At 30.9% G+C, this 9,891-nt stretch overlaps 1 long non-coding RNA gene across 1 annotated transcript; it reads right to left on the bottom strand.

Moving 5' to 3' along the window:
• Positions 1-1,270: 1,270 nt before the first annotated feature.
• Positions 1,271-9,554, bottom strand: LOC143057732 (uncharacterized). Its single transcript, XR_012972805.1, has 6 exons — positions 9,292-9,554; positions 8,281-8,607; positions 6,559-6,885; positions 4,836-5,162; positions 3,114-3,440; positions 1,271-1,718 (listed from the first exon to the last, which is right to left on the bottom strand). It is a non-coding gene; the product is annotated as an uncharacterized LOC143057732 (long non-coding RNA).
• Between the last annotated feature and the right edge of the window lie 337 nt (positions 9,555-9,891).

Below are 9,891 nucleotides of genomic sequence, written 5' to 3'. Positions count from 1 at the left end.
TGTCAAGTAAACTGGCGCAAATAATTTCTGAATATTGGCGCAATTGATATATTTTAAAGAAAAAATAGCGCAAATGATATACCCTTGAAAAACATTAACCGGCACAGAAGGACTCCTGCCAACTGTAGTCAGTCGTTTTTAAACTGTTTTTTCCCTAAGTTTATGAAACAAATAAATGTATTGGATTATAAATAAGATTATTTTTTTAAATCATTTCGTAGTTCTAAGTCAAACTAGCGCTGTTCCGTGTAAAAACAGTTTTCATAAAATATCATTTAGGTCATAACACTTTTATGTAATATTTTGTTTAATTCGGTCCTTCCCTAATTTGATTATCAGCATGACTAACAGAATTATTGCCAGAGTTATTGTGGGGTGACAATCACATGACCAGGTATTTTTGCGATTTCCTGTCGGACTTTAGGTGGCAGAAACCAGTTATTTTACAATAAATCTTTAGAATTTCATGGATTTATGATTTTATTTTCTTGAAAATCCATTCAAGCTTATATACAAATAAAATGTATGGTTTCAAGGAACTAAGATGTGTGCGTGCTTATGTTAATATATAGAAAACCTTTAAATTTGGGTGTCTGTCCAGCATGGAAATTTAAAAATTTATAAATGCATTGCAAATAAGACAAAAAATGTGATGCTCTGATACCAATCTAATCCTCACCTGCAAAATCCTGCTAAAAGCCGACAAGAATTTTAGCCAAAATTCAAGAGAGAAAGGATATTCAGTGAATTAGAGCCTTGTCCGAACCTATCCTTACCATCAAAATCTCAAGATATTTTTGTTTACATAAAACTGAATTTTTCCCCCACTTTGATTGGATGCCGTCAAGTGAGGAGACCACAATTTTGACATCTGATTGGACCTATATGTGAAGGAAATCCCCAACCTGTGTATGCAACTACTTACTTGTGTAGTACAATAGCCTAGAATTGACATTCATTTATTTTTTCAGTCCACATGATGCAATTATATACCTCAATACTTAACTATAACAAAATTTCTGCGTGGGACACATGTTCTGGTACACCAAAACTGGTACCTGCCACCTTTAACCACTCATTGAAAACAATATAATTCTATTTTTTTAGTCTGATTGAGTTCTATAGTCCTTTACCATTAAAAATACATGCATTTTATATGGTTACAGCACAAAAGAAAACATTAATAGGCTTTGTATGACCAAATTTATTAAAGCATTATTTGCGTCTTTTGCCGTCAAACTGCTTTGAATGCAAAAAAAATAGAAAAAAATGATTGTGTTCATATTTAATAAATTTTATTGTGTGAGTTGTCTGGTACAGTGTATGAATTATCCAACAGTTTTTAAAACTACTTAAGTTTATTGTTTCATGCATGATATAAAACCACTTACAACTGATCTCAAGAAGTATTTTCCCATTGTTTGAGGTATTAAATAGTCTCAATTCTTGTCACTATCATTGTTCTGTTGACTGCAGTGCTGAAAAAGGCTTAGTTATGAATAAACTAATATTTTTGGTACATATGTTTCACTTTGTAGATCCATGATGCACTAAACTAAGTGTACATTTATTCGCAATCAGTCTCATATCTCTTCTCCACATGAGCTAGCTGTGTAGGCCGCATGTTGAAATTTTAGAATTGCCACACTATTGCTGATGAGAGAGACCAGTTTTCTTATTTCTATAGCCTGTCCTACAGTATCAACTATGTAGTAGACCTATAAAAAAAGAAGAATTCATATATTCATAGTTAAAAAGTAAATAAATAAGAAAATGTCCATATCATATGAAATAAATCATTATAACAGGTAATATACAGTATAATCAGCTTTTTATTGTACTATGCTGAGGCTTATTTTACTTTTTTCTCTCTTTATAATTGCTATTTCTATATAATTTATGATATAAAATCATTGTTTGGTGAACATAATCATTTTAAAACTAATCAATTGAATGTCATTGTTTGTATTTGGATACAGAGTTATCTGTCTTGATATTTGACAATTCTTAAAATCCATGTAAAAATTATTTGCTTGCAAACAGACCTATACATTGACTGTGAATAAAAGAAATATATTACCACACACCTGTAGAACTCTTAAAAAGGCACATTTTGTGATATGTTAAAATCATGTTTAGGCTTAAGGTGGCAGAAACCAGTTATTTTACAATAAATCTTTAGAATTTCATGGATTTATGATTTTATTTTCTTGAAAATCCATCCAAGCTTATATACAAATAAAATGTATGGTTTCAAGGAACTAAGATGTGTGCGTGCTTATGTTTATATATAGAAAACCTTTAAATTTGGGTGTCTGTCCAGCATGGAAATTTTAAAATTTATAAATGCATTGCAAATAAGACAAAAAATGTGATGCTCTGATACCAATCTAATCCTCACCTGCAAAATCCTGCTAAAAGCCGACAAGAATTTTAGCCAAAATTCAAGAGAGAAAGGATATTCAGTGAATTAGAGCCTTGTCCGAACCTATCCTTACCATCAAAATCTCAAGATATTTTTGTTTACATAAAACTGAATTTTTCCCCCACTTTGATTGGATGCCGTCAAGTGAGGAGACCACAATTTTGACATCTGATTGGACCTATATGTGAAGGAAATCCCCAACCTGTGTATGCAACTACTTACTTGTGTAGTACAATAGCCTAGAATTGACATTCATTTATTTTTTCAGTCCACATGATGCAATTATATACCTCAATACTTAACTATAACAAAATTTCTGCGTGGGACACATGTTCTGGTACACCAAAACTGGTACCTGCCACCTTTAACCACTCATTGAAAACAATATAATTCCATTTTTTTAGTCTGATTGAGTTCTATAGTCCTTTACCATTAAAAATACATGCATTTTATATGGTTACAGCACAAAAGAAAACATTAATAGGCTTTGTATGACCAAATTTATTAAAGCATTATTTGCGTCTTTTGCCGTCAAACTGCTTTGAATGCAAAAAAAATAGAAAAAAATGATTGTGTTCATATTTAATAAATTTTATTGTGTGAGTTGTCTGGTACAGTGTATGAATTATCCAACAGTTTTTAAAACTACTTAAGTTTATTGTTTCATGCATGATATAAAACCACTTACAACTGATCTCAAGAAGTATTTTCCCATTGTTTGAGGTATTAAATAGTCTCAATTCTTGTCACTATCATTGTTCTGTTGACTGCAGTGCTGAAAAAGGCTTAGTTATGAATAAACTAATATTTTTGGTACATATGTTTCACTTTGTAGATCCATGATGCACTAAACTAAGTGTACATTAATTCGCAATCAGTCTCATATCTCTTCTCCACATGAGCTAGCTGTGTAGGCCGCATGTTGAAATTTTAGAATTGCCACACTATTGCTGATGAGAGAGACCAGTTTTCTTATTTCTATAGCCTGTCCTACAGTATCAACTATGTAGTAGACCTATAAAAAAAGAAGAATTCATATATTCATAGTTAAAAAGTAAATAAATAAGAAAATGTCCATATCATATGAAATAAATCATTATAACAGGTAATATACAGTATAATCAGCTTTTTATTGTACTATGCTGAGGCTTATTTTACTTTTTTCTCTCTTTATAATTGCTATTTCTATATAATTTATGATATAAAATCATTGTTTGGTGAACATAATCATTTTAAAACTAATCAATTGAATGTCATTGTTTGTATTTGGATACAGAGTTATCTGTCTTGATATTTGACAATTCTTAAAATCCATGTAAAAATTATTTGCTTGCAAACAGACCTATACATTGACTGTGAATAAAAGAAATATATTACCACACACCTGTAGAACTCTTAAAAAGGCACATTTTGTGATATGTTAAAATCATGTTTAGGCTTAAGGTGGCAGAAACCAGTTATTTTACAATAAATCTTTAGAATTTCATGGATTTATGATTTTATTTTCTTGAAAATCCATCCAAGCTTATATACAAATAAAATGTATGGTTTCAAGGAACTAAGATGTGTGCGTGCTTATGTTTATATATAGAAAACCTTTAAATTTGGGTGTCTGTCCAGCATGGAAATTTTAAAATTTATAAATGCATTGCAAATAAGACAAAAAATGTGATGCTCTGATACCAATCTAATCCTCACCTGCAAAATCCTGCTAAAAGCCGACAAGAATTTTAGCCAAAATTCAAGAGAGAAAGGATATTCAGTGAATTAGAGCCTTGTCCGAACCTATCCTTACCATCAAAATCTCAAGATATTTTTGTTTACATAAAACTGAATTTTTCCCCCACTTTGATTGGATGCCGTCAAGTGAGGAGACCACAATTTTGACATCTGATTGGACCTATATGTGAAGGAAATCCCCAACCTGTGTATGCAACTACTTACTTGTGTAGTACAATAGCCTAGAATTGACATTCATTTATTTTTTCAGTCCACATGATGCAATTATATACCTCAATACTTAACTATAACAAAATTTCTGCGTGGGACACATGTTCTGGTACACCAAAACTGGTACCTGCCACCTTTAACCACTCATTGAAAACAATATAATTCCATTTTTTTAGTCTGATTGAGTTCTATAGTCCTTTACCATTAAAAATACATGCATTTTATATGGTTACAGCACAAAAGAAAACATTAATAGGCTTTGTATGACCAAATTTATTAAAGCATTATTTGCGTCTTTTGCCGTCAAACTGCTTTGAATGCAAAAAAAATAGAAAAAAATGATTGTGTTCATATTTAATAAATTTTATTGTGTGAGTTGTCTGGTACAGTGTATGAATTATCCAACAGTTTTTAAAACTACTTAAGTTTATTGTTTCATGCATGATATAAAACCACTTACAACTGATCTCAAGAAGTATTTTCCCATTGTTTGAGGTATTAAATAGTCTCAATTCTTGTCACTATCATTGTTCTGTTGACTGCAGTGCTGAAAAAGGCTTAGTTATGAATAAACTAATATTTTTGGTACATATGTTTCACTTTGTAGATCCATGATGCACTAAACTAAGTGTACATTAATTCGCAATCAGTCTCATATCTCTTCTCCACATGAGCTAGCTGTGTAGGCCGCATGTTGAAATTTTAGAATTGCCACACTATTGCTGATGAGAGAGACCAGTTTTCTTATTTCTATAGCCTGTCCTACAGTATCAACTATGTAGTAGACCTATAAAAAAAGAAGAATTCATATATTCATAGTTAAAAAGTAAATAAATAAGAAAATGTCCATATCATATGAAATAAATCATTATAACAGGTAATATACAGTATAATCAGCTTTTTATTGTACTATGCTGAGGCTTATTTTACTTTTTTCTCTCTTTATAATTGCTATTTCTATATAATTTATGATATAAAATCATTGTTTGGTGAACATAATCATTTTAAAACTAATCAATTGAATGTCATTGTTTGTATTTGGATACAGAGTTATCTGTCTTGATATTTGACAATTCTTAAAATCCATGTAAAAATTATTTGCTTGCAAACAGACCTATACATTGACTGTGAATAAAAGAAATATATTACCACACACCTGTAGAACTCTTAAAAAGGCACATTTTGTGATATGTTAAAATCATGTTTAGGCTTAAGGTGGCAGAAACCAGTTATTTTACAATAAATCTTTAGAATTTCATGGATTTATGATTTTATTTTCTTGAAAATCCATCCAAGCTTATATACAAATAAAATGTATGGTTTCAAGGAACTAAGATGTGTGCGTGCTTATGTTAATATATAGAAAACCTTTAAATTTGGGTGTCTGTCCAGCATGGAAATTTTAAAATTTATAAATGCATTGCAAATAAGACAAAAAATTGTGATGCTCTGATACCAATCTAATCCTCACCTGCAAAATCCTGCTAAAAGCCGACAAGAATTTTAGCCAAAATTCAAGAGAGAAAGGATATTCAGTGAATTAGAGCCTTGTCCGAACCTATCCTTACCATCAAAATCTCAAGATATTTTTGTTTACATAAAACTGAATTTTTCCCCCACTTTGATTGGATGCCGTCAAGTGAGGAGACCACAATTTTGACATCTGATTGGACCTATATGTGAAGGAAATCCCCAACCTGTGTATGCAACTACTTACTTGTGTAGTACAATAGCCTAGAATTGACATTCATTTATTTTTTCAGTCCACATGATGCAATTATATACCTCAATACTTAACTATAACAAAATTTCTGCGTGGGACACATGTTCTGGTACACCAAAACTGGTACCTGCCACCTTTAACCACTCATTGAAAACAATATAATTCCATTTTTTTAGTCTGATTGAGTTCTATAGTCCTTTACCATTAAAAATACATGCATTTTATATGGTTACAGCACAAAAGAAAACATTAATAGGCTTTGTATGACCAAATTTATTAAAGCATTATTTGCGTCTTTTGCCGTCAAACTGCTTTGAATGCAAAAAAAATAGAAAAAAATGATTGTGTTCATATTTAATAAATTTTATTGTGTGAGTTGTCTGGTACAGTGTATGAATTATCCAACAGTTTTTAAAACTACTTAAGTTTATTGTTTCATGCATGATATAAAACCACTTACAACTGATCTCAAGAAGTATTTTCCCATTGTTTGAGGTATTAAATAGTCTCAATTCTTGTCACTATCATTGTTCTGTTGACTGCAGTGCTGAAAAAGGCTTAGTTATGAATAAACTAATATTTTTGGTACATATGTTTCACTTTGTAGATCCATGATGAACTAAACTAAGTGTACATTTATTCGCAATCAGTCTCATATCTCTTCTCCACATGAGCTAGCTGTGTAGGCCGCATGTTGAAATTTTAGAATTGCCACACTATTGCTGATGAGAGAGACCAGTTTTCTTATTTCTATAGCCTGTCCTACAGTATCAACTATGTAGTAGACCTATAAAAAAAGAAGAATTCATATATTCATAGTTAAAAAGTAAATAAATAAGAAAATGTCCATATCATATGAAATAAATCATTATAACAGGTAATATACAGTATAATCAGCTTTTTATTGTACTATGCTGAGGCTTATTTTACTTTTTTCTCTCTTTATAATTGCTATTTCTATATAATTTATGATATAAAATCATTGTTTGGTGAACATAATCATTTTAAAACTAATCAATTGAATGTCATTGTTTGTATTTGGATACAGAGTTATCTGTCTTGATATTTGACAATTCTTAAAATCCATGTAAAAATTATTTGCTTGCAAACAGACCTATACATTGACTGTGAATAAAAGAAATATATTACCACACACCTGTAGAACTCTTAAAAAGGCACATTTTGTGATATGTTAAAATCATGTTTAGGCTTAAGGTGGCAGAAACCAGTTATTTTACAATAAATCTTTAGAATTTCATGGATTTATGATTTTATTTTCTTGAAAATCCATTCAAGCTTATATACAAATAAAATGTATGGTTTCAAGGAACTAAGATGTGTGCGTGCTTATGTTAATATATAGAAAACCTTTAAATTTGGGTGTCTGTCCAGCATGGAAATTTTAAAATTTATAAATGCATTGCAAATAAGACAAAAAATGTGATGCTCTGATACCAATCTAATCCTCACCTGCAAAATCCTGCTAAAAGCCGACAAGAATTTTAGCCAAAATTCAAGAGAGAAAGGATATTCAGTGAATTAGAGCCTTGTCCGAACCTATCCTTACCATCAAAATCTCAAGATATTTTTGTTTACATAAAACTGAATTTTTCCCCCACTTTGATTGGATGCCGTCAAGTGAGGAGACCACAATTTTGACATCTGATTGGACCTATATGTGAAGGAAATCCCCAACCTGTGTATGCAACTACTTACTTGTGTAGTACAATAGCCTAGAATTGACATTCATTTATTTTTTCAGTCCACATGATGCAATTATATACCTCAATACTTAACTATAACAAAATGTCTGCGTGGGACACATGTTCTGGTACACCAAAACTGGTACCTGCCACCTTTAACCACTCATTGAAAACAATATAATTCCATTTTTTTAGTCTGATTGAGTTCTATAGTCCTTTACCATTAAAAATACATGCATTTTATATGGTTACAGCACAAAAGAAAACATTAATAGGCTTTGTATGACCAAATTTATTAAAGCATTATTTGCGTCTTTTGCCGTCAAACTGCTTTGAATGCAAAAAAAATAGAAAAAAATGATTGTGTTCATATTTAATAAATTTTATTGTGTGAGTTGTCTGGTACAGTGTATGAATTATCCAACAGTTTTTAAAACTACTTAAGTTTATTGTTTCATGCATGATATAAAACCACTTACAACTGATCTCAAGAAGTATTTTCCCATTGTTTGAGGTATTAAATAGTCTCAATTCTTGTCACTATCATTGTTCTGTTGACTGCAGTGCTGAAAAAGGCTTAGTTATGAATAAACTAATATTTTTGGTACATATGTTTCACTTTGTAGATCCATGATGCACTAAACTAAGTGTACATTAATTCGCAATCAGTCTCATATCTCTTCTCCACATGAGCTAGCTGTGTAGGCCGCATGTTGAAATTTTAGAATTGCCACACTATTGCTGATGAGAGAGACCAGTTTTCTTATTTCTATAGCCTGTCCTACAGTATCAACTATGTAGTAGACCTATAAAAAAAGAAGAATTCATATATTCATAGTTAAAAAGTAAATAAATAAGAAAATGTCCATATCATATGAAATAAATCATTATAACAGGTAATATACAGTATAATCAGCTTTTTATTGTACTATGCTGAGGCTTATTTTACTTTTTTCTCTCTTTATAATTGCTATTTCTATATAATTTATGATATAAAATCATTGTTTGGTGAACATAATCATTTTAAAACTAATCAATTGAATGTCATTGTTTGTATTTGGATACAGAGTTATCTGTCTTGATATTTGACAATTCTTAAAATCCATGTAAAAATTATTTGCTTGCAAACAGACCTATACATTGACTGTGAATAAAAGAAATATATTACCACACACCTGTAGAACTCTTAAAAAGGCACATTTTGTGATATGTTAAAATCATGTTTAGGCTTAAGGTGGCAGAAACCAGTTATTTTACAATAAATCTTTAGAATTTCATGGATTTATGATTTTATTTTCTTGAAAATCCATCCAAGCTTATATACAAATAAAATGTATGGTTTCAAGGAACTAAGATGTGTGCGTGCTTATGTTAATATATAGAAAACCTTTAAATTTGGGTGTCTGTCCAGCATGGAAATTTTAAAATTTATAAATGCATTGCAAATAAGACAAAAAATTGTGATGCTCTGATACCAATCTAATCCTCACCTGCAAAATCCTGCTAAAAGCCGACAAGAATTTTAGCCAAAATTCAAGAGAGAAAGGATATTCAGTGAATTAGAGCCTTGTCCGAACCTATCCTTACCATCAAAATCTCAAGATATTTTTGTTTACATAAAACTGAATTTTTCCCCCACTTTGATTGGATGCCGTCAAGTGAGGAGACCACAATTTTGACATCTGATTGGACCTATATGTGAAGGAAATCCCCAACCTGTGTATGCAACTACTTACTTGTGTAGTACAATAGCCTAGAATTGACATTCATTTATTTTTTCAGTCCACATGATGCAATTATATACCTCAATACTTAACTATAACAAAATTTCTGCGTGGGACACATGTTCTGGTACACCAAAACTGGTACCTGCCACCTTAAAAAACACTTTTTACACAATTACGTAATGCAGGTTCGTGCATCGCATCACTGCTGCCCATATAAACTACTGTCACGGTATATATCTGTTTATGGGTCCGGTTATACAGGTCTGATTTTCATAGTTATTATACATATAATGCATCGTGTATATATTTCTGCCATAGTTTTAATAAAAAAAAAGGAAAAAACAATTCCGGTTTCTCCCTATA

Source organism: Mytilus galloprovincialis, chromosome 13, assembly GCF_965363235.1.
Source record: "Mytilus galloprovincialis chromosome 13, xbMytGall1.hap1.1, whole genome shotgun sequence".
In the NCBI taxonomy this organism is placed as follows: Eukaryota; Metazoa; Mollusca; class Bivalvia; order Mytilida; family Mytilidae; genus Mytilus; species Mytilus galloprovincialis.
The sequence above is the reverse complement of the archived record's forward strand: the minus strand, read 5'-3'. Positions and strand labels throughout refer to the sequence as shown.